General features: G+C 46.2%; 1 protein-coding gene across 2 annotated transcripts in view; it reads right to left on the reverse strand.

The window, feature by feature from the left end:
- The window catches only part of SUGCT (succinyl-CoA:glutarate-CoA transferase), a 3,526,579-nt gene that overhangs the window by 3,211,544 nt on the left and 302,103 nt on the right, over positions 1-12,932 (reverse strand). The gene's annotated exons all lie outside the window — the stretch shown is intronic.

Genomic DNA, 12,932 nt, shown 5'->3' on the forward strand with positions numbered 1-12,932 from the left:
TGAGATGATCCTTGGACTCTCCACCTGCTGCCTGGTCTGCAGCCTGTTGCCGCACACCAATGGGAGAAGGGCACTCCTTCTGCACCTTGCAGAATTCCTCCCTGGAGGGGCCACCTTCTTGCTGCCAATGGGTCAGTTCAGGTAGGTCCCCCAGTTCAGCCACCTGTTCTCCTGTAGGTTCCAGGGCATCCCCCTCAGGTTCTGCTCCTTCCTGGACCGTGGCAACGGCTGGGGCTGGTTTCCCATGCCCCCTGCCCTTTCTCTTCTTGGCTCCTGGGCCACTGTTTCAGGCTCCAGGTCTGCTGAATCACCCCTACTGGCTGCCATAGCCCGCGTGGTCACACAGATCCACGCCGGCACACCCAACATCTCCAGATGAGCCTGGTGTTCCACCTCCTTCCATGGGGAACTCTCCAGGTCATTACCTAGCAGACAGTCTACAGGCAGGGCTTGACTTACAACAGCCTCCAAGAGACCTGAGACACCCCTCCACTCAAAGGGAACCCGCACCACTTTGCAGAAGCGCACTGAGCTGTCAGCTGCAACTACTCGGCGTAGTATATTGGGAATGACTGCTCTTCAGACACCCGCTGATACCTCACGGATGTCACGCTGGCTCCTGTGTCTCTCAGAGCCTCCACCCTCTTCCCATTGATGGTCACCCACTGCATGTATTTCTTAGTGTTCTGGGGCAGAGGGGTGTCCTGGACCATCTCTTGGTCTCCTAAAGAGACAAGGGTCATTACTGCTAGTCCCTCCTCCCCACTGGAAATCAAATCCCCTCCCAAAGCTACACTCGCTAAACCCGGTGTGGGAGCACCAGTGGGTGCTGGATTTTTCTTGGAGCACCTAGAGGAAAAGTGGCCCACCTCTCTGCAGTGATAGCAGGTAGGGGGACCCCGGTTGTCCCGCCTACCCTTAGGGGGCCAGGTTGGCTTAGGTTTGGGGGGTTGGGACTCCTTTCCCTGGGAACTGTTTTGGGGCCCTTGAGAGAACTCCTTTTGGTTACCCTTGTCCCCCCCACTCTTCTGCTGGGGACCCTGCCCACCTTTGGCTGTGGTACCCACAATTCCTCTGTAGACCCTGGTAGTGGTCCAGCGGTCTGCCTCCTTAGCAAGCTCAATGGGGTCTGTCAGCTTGCTGTCTAAAAGATGCTGGCGCAGCTCTGGAACACATAGACTACTCAAGTGCTCCCAACTAATTAAATGCAACAACCTCTTATAATCAGTTACTTTGCTGCCCTTCATCCAACCTTCCAGTGCACGCGAATACAGATTCACACACTCCATCCAAGTCTCAGACTCTTTCTTTCTGGAGTTCCTAAACTGCAGTCTGTACTGCTCTGGAGTAAGTCCATACCTGAGACATAGGGCCTCCTTCATATTGGGATAGGTCATAGTACCTGCTAATTCTAAGGGCTCTAGAGCACTCCTACAATAAGCCTCAAAATATTTCCACAGGCCCGCCCCCCAATGCTGTTCAGGCACACCATTCATTCTTAATGCAATCTCATACGAGGTAAACCAGGCATAGATATCTTCACTCCTATTGTAATTCTGTACCAAATCCTTGGGAATATATACTTTACCCCCTGCACTGGCTGTGCGCTGCCACCATTTGAACTGGAATCCACCTGCTTGGCCTTGATCTCCAGTTCTCTCAGGCTCAATTAATGTGCCGAAAGCAATTTCCTTTCTTCTAGGGCACGAGCATTCTTGCTCTCCTCTGCCTCATTCTCCATTTTCATCTTCATAAGCTCCAACTCATGATTCCTCACTCTTTGATTCTCCTCTAACTCTTCTGGAGTGAAACCCCTATTGGAATGGTTGCTGCCAGGCCTTGAGCCTGGTCTGCTCACAGGCAGATCTTGGGGTTGAAAACCATTCCTTCCACTTGCATCATTTTCATCTTGTGCCTCCCAGTGGGCCTTCAAGATTCTCTGCAGTTCCTCCTTCCGGTAGCTGCTCTTGGTGGGGCAATCACATTTTTTGCAGAATTGTCTGAGCTGCTCGACTTTGTAGGAATACAAATCCTCAATGCAAAACTCCAATTCTGCCTCCACACTTGGTAACTTCCCATTCAGAGATATGATGCTTTGAAGAGTTACTCAAAAATAGAATCAAAAACCAAAATGTAGTATGCAGTGGCGTAGTGGTCTGCACTCACTAGTGATGTACACCAATTACTGTGGGTCAAGTACAAATACAAGTTCAAAATCCCACCGCTGACCAACAATGTTAGAACTGGGGGTCTCTAGTTGGCAGAGGTAGGTACCACTGTCCAGCTAGGGACCCTTGCTTCTAGTCAGGGTAAGGAGGAACCCCTCTTTAGATAACCCCTGTTCACCCCCTGGGTAGCTTGGCACAAGCAGTCAGGCTTATCAAAGGCAATGTGTAAAGTATTTGTACCAACACTCACAGAAACACAGTGACAACACCACAAATGGACTCCACAACAGTTTAGAAAATAGAAGTATTTAATCTAAACTAAACAAGACCAAAACAACAAAAATCCAACATACACAGTTTAAGAATATGGTTTCAAAGGAGTTCTTAAGGTTGCGTTTAAATATTCCACAGTTGCGTGAAAATAGTTCACAGTTGCGTCACGTTTAGCCAACAGTACCTTTAGATGCGGCACAGTTCCCAAACAGAAGCTGGTGCGGTGGAAAACAAGCGATGCGTCACTCCTGAGACCCTGAGGAGTCGATGCGACAGCCCCATTGGACGCAGCGGGCATGTTGCGACGAATCCGGTCTGTATGGCGCGGGAGGTGATACCTTGTATGGATTCCGGTGCGTAGGTTCCGTAGGGAGCGTCTCGCAAAAGGCACGATGTGACGATCTTCGGGATGTCGACGATCTCAGGTGCGGCGGCGATGCGCGGCGCAGCGGCGATCTTCTCCTCTCGTGGCCCCTCGATGCGATGGCTCTGTGCTGATACTCAGCGACGTGATGCGGTCCGCAAGCAAGTGGTGCTCACCCAGTGAGGACAGGCTCTGCAACGATACTCGCAGCAATGGTACTTTTCCCGCACCGGAGCGATGCTTTCCGCAAGCGAAGGATGCAATGGTTCTTGCAGCAGTAACATGCGCTATGATCTCGATCTTCGCGGCAGCAGGAGTTTCCTCGCACTGATGGGGATGCGCTCCGCAAGCGAGCGATGCGTGAAAATTTGCAGATAGTCTTAGTTTCTTGCAGATAGTCTTAGTTTCTTGTTCTACAGCTTTCCAAACAGCAGGCCACAACTTCCAGATGTCCCTCAGTCGGATTCAGCACTCAGGAAGGGCAGAACTCTCTCAGCAAAGTTCAGGGAAAGCTAGGGGTGTAGTCCTTTTGTTCCTGGGACTTCTTAACAGAAGGCCAGATCACAACAGGCCCTTGGAGATCTCTTCAAGCAAGGGGACAAAGCATCAACAAAGTCCTTCCCCTCTCCTTGGCAGCAAAGCAACTGCAGGTCAGTCCAGCAAAGCAACAGCAGGACAGTCTTCCTTCTTCAGTCTTCCAGCTTTCTCCTTGGCAGAGGTTCCTTCTTGATTCCAGGATGATCTAATTTTCTGTAGTCTGGGGTCCTGTACTTATACCCCTAAAAGTCTTTGTTCCCTTTGTGCAGGAGGGTTCTGAGCCCGGTCTGAACCAGTTCTGGGTGTTCCTTGAGCACTTTTTTTTCCTGGCCTCTTCTTTCCTTTCAGAGTGAGGGGCAGGGTCGTCAGCCGCCCAGCAGGAGGTGGAGCGAGCATTGTGGAAGGCAGGCACAACCCCATCCAGGACCAGGTGCTACGCCCTCCCACCACTCTAGATGCAGATGGAGCTATTAAGCCCAGGGAAGGCCCACTCAGCCTCTGGGAGCCACCCAGCGTCTGTCACTCACAAACCAGACAGTCACAAACAGGCCAAGGCACACAGAAAGGTCAGACAAGAGAACAGCCACTTTCTAAAAGTGCTGTTATCAAACACAGGATTTAAATACAACCTTTCCTAAAAGATGTGTTATTACATTCTGAGTTCAGGGATACCAGACTTTCATGTCCTATCTTGCTCCTACGGGAAGATATGCTGGTAGCCACTGTAGCCAGCATTCCCCATGATAGCCTATGGGCAAGATAGCCTTACAATAGTGAAAAAAGAAAATGGCTGTAATTACCTACCAGAGCATGTCACCTGCACTAGTACATGCTCTACCTTTCACATACACTGCACCCTGCCCAAGGGGGGACCTTGGGCCTTCCATAGGGGTGACCAATGTGTACAGAAAGGGAAAGGTTAGGGCTGGTCAGTGGGGACACTGACCAGGAGGACATGGCAGTTCACAGACTGCACACAGGCACTGCGGTGGCAGGCCTGAGACACCATTTTAGGGCTACTCATGTGGGTGGCACAATCAGTGCTGCAGGCCCACTAGTAGCATTTGGATCACCAGCCCTGGCACACCCAATGCACTTTACTAGGGACTTCTTGGTGATACAAATATGCCAACCATATCTAACCAATTGCAGTAACAATGTATACAGGGAGCACTTGCACTTTGACACTGATCAGCAGTGGCAAAGTGCCCAAAGCATCTATACCAGCAAAAACGAAATCCAGCACAGCATCAAAAATACAGGCGGCAGAGACAAAAAGACAGGGGACACCACGCCAAAGATGCCAGGTCTAACAAATACCAAAGTGCCCCAGGACACGTAAAGCAGGCGCAATCGCCTGTTGCGCCCCCCCCCCGAGGCACTTCTGTAATATGGCACCAGGATGTTGGACACAAGTTTGGCATGGATGCCTTTTGAGGAAAAAATGGACGAAGGTTTAAGCTCAAACTACTCTAAACATTTAAAAAAGAGCTTAGCACCAGTGGGGAAAAGCCGTACCAGTCAAGTGGTTAAAAATATGGCTTTTTCAAAGGCTATAACCACAATATCCAGAGTATGTCCTACGCAAATAAATGAATAAGTAGGTTTGCACAGCTGTGCCTGTACTAACTTTCTTCACAACACTACCTGTTTAATGGATGCGATGTTTGCTGCACTTTGGTGCATGTCTTTGAACTTCACGCACACCAACCAACATGTCCCATATAAGTCATTCTGAACCGAGACCACACCCAACCAGACACTCTTAAAGGGTATCCAGGTACTAATGCAAATTGGAGAGCTTCGTGAACTCATATGGGGAATTAAACGCTATACAAATGTGACAATACAATAAATGCAGTTTCTACACGGACTGCATTCTGAAGAACCACAGCCTTTCAAGGATCTTTCTCAAATCTAATTTCTGGAGTTGTATCTGTTTTTAAACAGCACTGCTCTTACTTCCTCTCACTTGCCAATCCCTTAAAGCTGACTGGAAAAACCATACAGCTGTTTCAATCTGGTTTAAATAGTATATTATAAACACCGATTAGACAACATATATGCATCAGATATGGCCATCTGTTTCTGTTTACCTTCCCACTCCCATGTGAATGAAATAGTGTTTGACAGCAGTGTTTTTAATAAAATTGTAATTGCGCTATTTAGAGCTATCCATTTGACGTATCTGCCATATCTTTTGGCAGGCCTATAAAAGCTGTTAATAGCTGCAAGGCGGTGTGTTTATTGCCACATGTCACAATCTGATACGCTCACTAAAGAACTGCAGTCAGATGAGTGGAACATTGTGTAACAGATCGGGGCAGGGTTTCCACACTCTGCTGTACTGCCTTGGGTATGGAAATACTAGTGAGAAACAAATGTGTCGTGGTGCCGAGGGCCCGGCTTTAATCGGAGTGTGTGGGATATATTTGACATTCAAAGTGGTAAAAAGGAATAGCGAGCATACTTGCTAATTTGAAAAAACATAACAGGACCATCAGTTGAAAAGGAAAAAAAACGATAATGGACTGCCTCCACGCACATGGGCGGAGAAATTTGCTTTGTTTAGCTACATTTTCATTGGAGCTGTGCTCTTGAGCAACTAATTCCATTCTGAAACTATGGCTACAGCTCATAGCTACACACTTTCCAAGGGGGAACGCTTCCAATAACTCCACGTGCCCGCAAATTCACAGATTCCTCCATCATATAATGCCTATCAACTCGCGCGCATTTGGTGGGTATCACCCTATTTTCTATCCAATTAACCCACCTGACAAACAAGCCTCCACAGGTTCCAATAGGGGATCCTGGTTTCCAAACCTTTATCGCCCTCCAAAAAAGGAGTTTTTGTTCAAATGAAGAAACGAGAGCGCTGAGTTGATGTGAACACAAGGGGCCCGATTTACAGAACTAACTAAAGACAAAATCCTAAACTTACTACCATTTGGGTAGGCACTTACTCATTTTGGTATTCACAGAAGGCACTTACTCATTTTGCTAATACTGCGTGATCATGTTGTTGATGACCTGAGTGTATTGTGGTGTCCATGATGAGTATTCTGGTATGCAATGTCCTTCCAAACATTAGAGTGGCCGGACAATTATCGGTGGTGCTATTAGGCGTGATACAATATGTTCACCTGGTTAGTTCTGCCTGCTGCCTGCTATATGGTTTTCTTTAGTGTAGCCGTAAACCTCTCTACCATCCCATTGGTTTGAAGCCCCACAGGGGTGATTTTCCGGTGTTTGAAGTGGGGGTGGCTTATGAATGCTGCAAAGTCTTGTCCGTTAAATGGAGGCCCATTGTCGATTTTGACTACTTTGGGGATACCCCACACGGCAAAGGCTTCGTCTTGGACAGGTATGATGGTGGTCACTCTTGTTTATAGTACCTGTTGCGCGATGGGGAATCTTGAGTACTCGTCCATTATGACGATGATGTACTTGCCAGATTTTAGAGGGCCAAAGAAGTCAATGGCTACCTGTTGCAACTCACAGTCTGGTAAATCGGATATCTGTAATGGGGGGCATGGTTCTTCTCGCCCTAAAGTTGACATTGTGGACAGTCCTGAGGTGTGGCTTCGACCATTTGGTCGAGAGAGGGGAGCCAGACTCATTCTCGTAGCACCTTTTTGGTCACCACAATGCCCATGTGCCTTTTGTGTGCCAAACTGACAACGCCTTGTCGTAGCTGTTTTGGTATGACAATCTGTTTGTCTCATGATAATAATCAATTTTCACTGATTGTGAGTTCATCTTTGACGAGTCGAAGGACACTAGATTGTGTGAATTAATTGCTTTGTCATTATGTGTTTCAGTTAGGTGTCTCCAGGAGTGTGTTCAAATGCGATGTATTACATCTTGAAGCGTAACATCTTTGGTCGTAGCTTCCGTGATTGCTTCCAATGGGACTGCAGGTGGTCTTGCTTGATCGATGACAAAATTAATGTATTCATCAGCCAGCGAGAGTCTCATTCATGATGAGGTCCTGGGATATCTTGACATGTAGTCAGCTGGATTTTCTACCATTCCTGGCTTGTGGACAATAGCTTATGTGTATCCTTGAAGGTGAATACCCCAGCGCTCAATCCTAGGTGGCTTCTTTGCTCTGGGATTTCCAAACATCGTTGTGAGAGCTTGATGATCCGTAATTAGAGTAAAATGCTTCCCATAGTTAAAGATGTGGAAGTGCTCACAGGCCCAGACAACTGACAGGCTTTCTTTTTCTGGCTGTGAGTATGCTTTCTCAGTATCTGTCAAACTGCGGTCGGCGTATGCAACGATGTGTCGTTGGTCACCTTTGTTTTCATATTGAGCTAGGATGGCTCTGAGTCCTATCAGGCTGGCGTCTACAGTGATTTCAGTCTTCCTGCAAGGATCGAAGTAGGCCAGGTTCATGGCGGATCCTGTAGCCGTTTTGATTTTGTTGAATGCCTGTTCACAGTCAGTGGCGTAACAAAACTTGAGGGGGCCCCTCTGCAAAGCACATGGAAGGGGCCCCCCAGCGGCCCGGCCCACCACCTACCACTTTGCCCTACCACCCAGAAATCTAGTATATTTTTATTTGAAACCTCCAACATTTAAATGAAATGCCTCTATATTGTCTTTCTCTAAGTTCCAATGAGAAAGTGGGAAACACTCTTAACATACAAGCTATGCCATTTGTAACAATACTGTCAAAAGCAGATTATTTAACTGAGGCAGCATGCAGAACAATGCCAAGGAGGGATCCTATTGTCTCAGGAACACTATGGCTGAATAACAAAGAACAACTATGAAGGATCTGATTTAGAATTGACATTCATGGATAATAACTTAAAATTTTGAAAGACTGGTGCAACCAATGCCGGCGAGAGAATGTAGTGCTGCCTGTGTGCGCCACAGGGCTGATGGAGCTCCTGGAGACTGGAAAACGGGGACTGCTGGGGGCATAGCTGCCAAGGTTTCGGATTGCATTTGCGAATGTTGTTGATGTATGTTGCATGTATGTTGTAGAATATATTGACGTGGAGGAAGTGTATAACTTGGTAGTCATTGCAAAGTCATCCTTGTGCATTTGTGATGGATTAACATTAAGTCAAGCATTAAACATGTAATGTCACCCGTAACAACGAGAATAGCAATTCTATAAATATGACAAAAATTTGAATTTTACTGTCCAGCCTAACCTACTTTTATACGCTTTGAGTAATTTACTATGGCTCTGCAAAAACCTTTTTCATACTCTAGAGCATAATAAAACTGATTGTATTAAATTATTATTGTGAGTTTCAACTGTTCAAAGTAAAAAGTGAAAACATGCACTGACTTACTATTTTTCTTAAACATGATGTTTTAGTGGTAATATTGTATTATCATGGTAATAATTTAATATGCTTTTATGTATATGTACGGGTTTTTCTTAACTATGCATAAATAAACTGAACTATAAGTAGTTGAGTCTTTTTCAATAAGATTCCACCGGGGTGGAGGATCTCGTGTTTGAAAATGAATCAGGGATTTTCTCATAACTTGATATATTGACAGAAGGCATGCATAAATGTGAAGTCTGTGTCCAGTAATACTAATAGGTTGAGCTCACCATGTTTCTTATGACATGTTATTTTTATCTTTAATATTGGCTTCAGAGGGATCCATTAGACCACTATAATTGGTCCCCTTAGGATCCAATAAACGGAGAGTTAAGTCTCTCATTTATTTTGGGTTAAAGTGTGGAGATTGGTCAATCCCTCCATAGATGACAGGTCGATGGTATATTCATTATCTATTATTGTGGTGGTGTCCCAGACATATTCCCTCATCTAGATTTTCCACAGAAAATACAGGCCATCAGTTTCTTGATGCCATTTTGTCCTTATCCCAGAGCACCACTTCATCTATTACAAAGACAACAGAGATATAGAATGCAGCAATCAGTAAACTACTACAACTACACCTGCTTGACCACATCTCTCCAGCCATTCAACCAGCCACATGCTCCTCCGTCAAGGCACTCAGCCTTACACCTTGGACAATCTACATCCCTGAATCCTTTTTCATCCAAGTACAACCTTGATAATGCTTGTGAAATATCACCGTGCACATGACTGTCAGCCCTTCTCAAGTCCTCCCCTTCAAGTGGGTATTACTGGTGGAACATTCTTTGTTCTGGAACTCACTATCAAACACCTGACTGTTCCCTAACAGTTGCCACTCTTATGCAACATTCAGTGACAGACACTGACTGCTCCACTGGGAGGGAGTCACCCACATAATATGGTAAGTATGAGCACATTTAGTTGTATCTCTCGCCCCTCTTCCCTCCACTTACAACATCAAATCAAAACTCTAACAACATTGGCCCCACTATAAACCCACACTACCCACGTAGCAACAATGATGGTATGTATTATCATAAGCGGGTCTGTCTCTCACTTCTCTTTACCCCACTGAGAGCTTGAGCTATGTTTTTACTGAGGCACAACAGGAGATAAGGCTTAATTTGAGACGGTGGTTGCAGGCGGGGCCCAACAACACTCATTTTGGAGGAGAGGCACTTATTCTTCCTCATCATGTTTTGGATCAGACAAGAAAGTGAAAAACACAAGGATGAAGAGATAGACAGAAAAAACATGACAAAAAGTGAAAGCAGGAACGTGCAAGAGTGATATAAATGGGCAGACACTGTCTAGTGGTGGATTAAAGACAATGCAGCCTTGGTATTTCACATTCCGTCATTCAGTACCATTGGCCATTGGTCTCGGAGGAAAACTCTGGGCCCCTGGACTTATTCTTTTACATATTAAGCACTGACAGGAGCCGCTAACTAGTCCTCCAGCACAACACCAGCATTATTTTTCAAAATGATCACTATAAACTCACGCTCTACCAACAACGTCGAAGGGAGTACCACCAGAAAGCACATGGAGGCTTGCCAGAGGTATGATGTGCTTTACAAATGTAACTGCAATACAACTGACTACAGTAGTAGAATGTAGTGATATGTGTTCGTGTTCATTCCTGTCACTGTGTATGAAAACTTACTTGTTGTCCTGATGAAGGTCAGGTAGACCTGTGCCACTGTCGAAATGTTGAAATGTCAACATAAGAAATTGACCATGATGACAAACTGTGGAAACAGGATTGTGTGGTGGAAATGGTCTGTCACAAATTCATTGATGTGTTTGTTAGTCACACAATTGTGTTTAAATATTGCGCCTAGAGATGTATTAACAGATTAGTCTTTTATATGTGTATAATGGATCACATCATTTGTATGTGGAATGCAACTGTCGTATACACATATGTGATGGAGAAAAAAAATGTCTCTTTAATTGTTCATATGCCTGGGAGCTGGTGGCTGGGGAACATTGTCCAGATTGTTTCACACTCGTGGGAGCTTTTCACAACATAAGAGTGAATGACTGAAGTTATTTTCCCTGGGAACTGCTAGTTTGATATCGATGTTTATGGTGACACAGCCAGTGCCAGGGCTGGGGACCAGGTGGTTGATGAAATATTCACTATCATCCACCGCCAGGATCAGTCTACAGCCCTATCAGGCAGGCTGTCTCTATTCTTCCACCCACAAATAGGAGAAGCAGAGTGGTTTCTTGTCTCCATACAGTAAAGCACAGCAGACACACTCTATGCTCACCCTAACCCACACAAACATGCATAGTGCAAATGCACTCTTTGTATATGTCCCATGCAATCTACCCAGAGTCCCTTACTCTAGCTGTCCACAGGCAGTTGGCCTTATATTAAAAGGTAAGTACTACAGCTAGAAGTTTATAATCCAACATTAACAGAGCGTGCTGTGGTTAAGACTCCATTAGGGAGGCTTACTGCACTGCAAAGGTTCAAACACCAGAGATTAGAACATTAAAAAATAAAAGATTTCACAGTTAATTACATTTTTTCCGAAATGGCATGAGAGGAGCATCCCTTCCTCGTTCCGATTCGTAGTGCAGTGTGCCAATGCTTTACCACCCTAGTTTAGGAAACAAACTACTTTCAAGTTACCATTTTCACAAAGCAACTGGTATTGATTTGCAAAGCGGAAGCTTCACTCTTTGAATCACAGATGGTCTGGGTGGGAACTTGGAAGGGGAGCAGTGGGGCACTGAACTTGCCAGAGTCTAACCTGCTCCCCCAAATCCATTTAATGTGTAATTATTATTATTTTTTTCTGGTCTCTGACCTTTTAAGATACTGGGATTAAATTTTAAGTAGGCACTCTGTGAATGTGAATGCAGGAATGGTGTCTATGCTGTCTGGTACGTCTTCCTCCCTGCATTCACAACCAATCACAATGCGTTTTAAAAAGAATCCTGCTTGTGCATATTAATGAGTCCGGACTTTTTGAGATTCCTCGCAGGTGGTGGTTTTAAGCTGCAACTTATTTGTGTATCAGTCACAGAGCAAAACTGTGGCGAGTTGCAAAGCTGTTGTTGTTTCAAAACACTACTGCTTTGCAACCTGTCCTTACACATTGGGGCCTTTGTTCATTGCTTCAAAACAAGGACGGCAGCTTGTAAATTACATATGCATAGGTTAGGAAATTAGACACATTTATGATTTGTTGTCATTTCTTGTGTCTTTCAAGTGCTTTTAAGTTTCTCTAATAAGCCTTTTCCTGCATATTTCTTTTAAAGCTGCTGCATTTTTTCCAATGATCTCAATCCATCATCGATCGCACCCCACCACCAGCCTCACTGAAACACACTCACCTGAGGCCTGGCCGGCATTCAGCTTCAGGGGCAGGCAGGTGGGAGCGCCGAGCGGGCAGCCGAAGGCAGGGCAAAGCTGGCTAGCCAGGCCCAATCAGCAGAGGAGGCAATAATTAAATCATGGGGGGGGGGGAAGGCGCACGATGATGCTGACTCTTTCCTACACTGATGCCTCAAATCACTCGTCACACTCAATGCGCATGACAATGATATGGTCACAAACACCAACCCCACCCTATGCCCCACCCCCGCACTTGCGCAGACGCGTAGATATCTGCTCACGCAGCGCGCAATTAATAAGGAGCCTCAGAGGGGCCTGCCCAGGGTGTGGGGGACAACATTGCGCACCATTTAATTATTTAAGACGACGGGCGTGCGGTGCACACCAATGCCATTTAATTCATGCTGGCTTTGCCACCGCTGAGTGAAGGGCCCCCCAGAGCACCCTCCCCGCCCCTTCCCGAGCTGATGGGCCCGGTAATAGCTGGGCACAGGGTAATGTCTGAAAGTTGTGTCACGTCAGATCATATGAGAGCAGATAATTCAGTCATGGTTCCGTCTGCCTTGCCATGCCCCTGGCCGTGCGCACCTGCGGCACCATGTACAAATCATGAACTAAAAGCCATGCTTGCTTGCTCCTCAGAGTGAGGAGGCCCCAAGGGAGCCCCTGGAGCACTAGGCCCCCCCGCAATGCGGGGGCTGCGGGGCCCTGTGTTACGCCCCTGTTCACAGTGTACTGACCATCGAAAGGGTTGGCCTTGCTTCATGAGTTCTCGTAGAGGATATCTGATGGTGGCGTAATTCTTTATGCATTGGGCACAATAACTGGTCATTCCCATCAAAGACCTTATGTCACTGGTTTTCGCGGACAAG

The sequence above is a fragment of the Lissotriton helveticus genome, chromosome 4_1 (assembly GCF_964261635.1).
Source record: "Lissotriton helveticus chromosome 4_1, aLisHel1.1, whole genome shotgun sequence".
Lineage (NCBI taxonomy): Eukaryota > Metazoa > Chordata > Amphibia > Caudata > Salamandridae > Lissotriton > Lissotriton helveticus.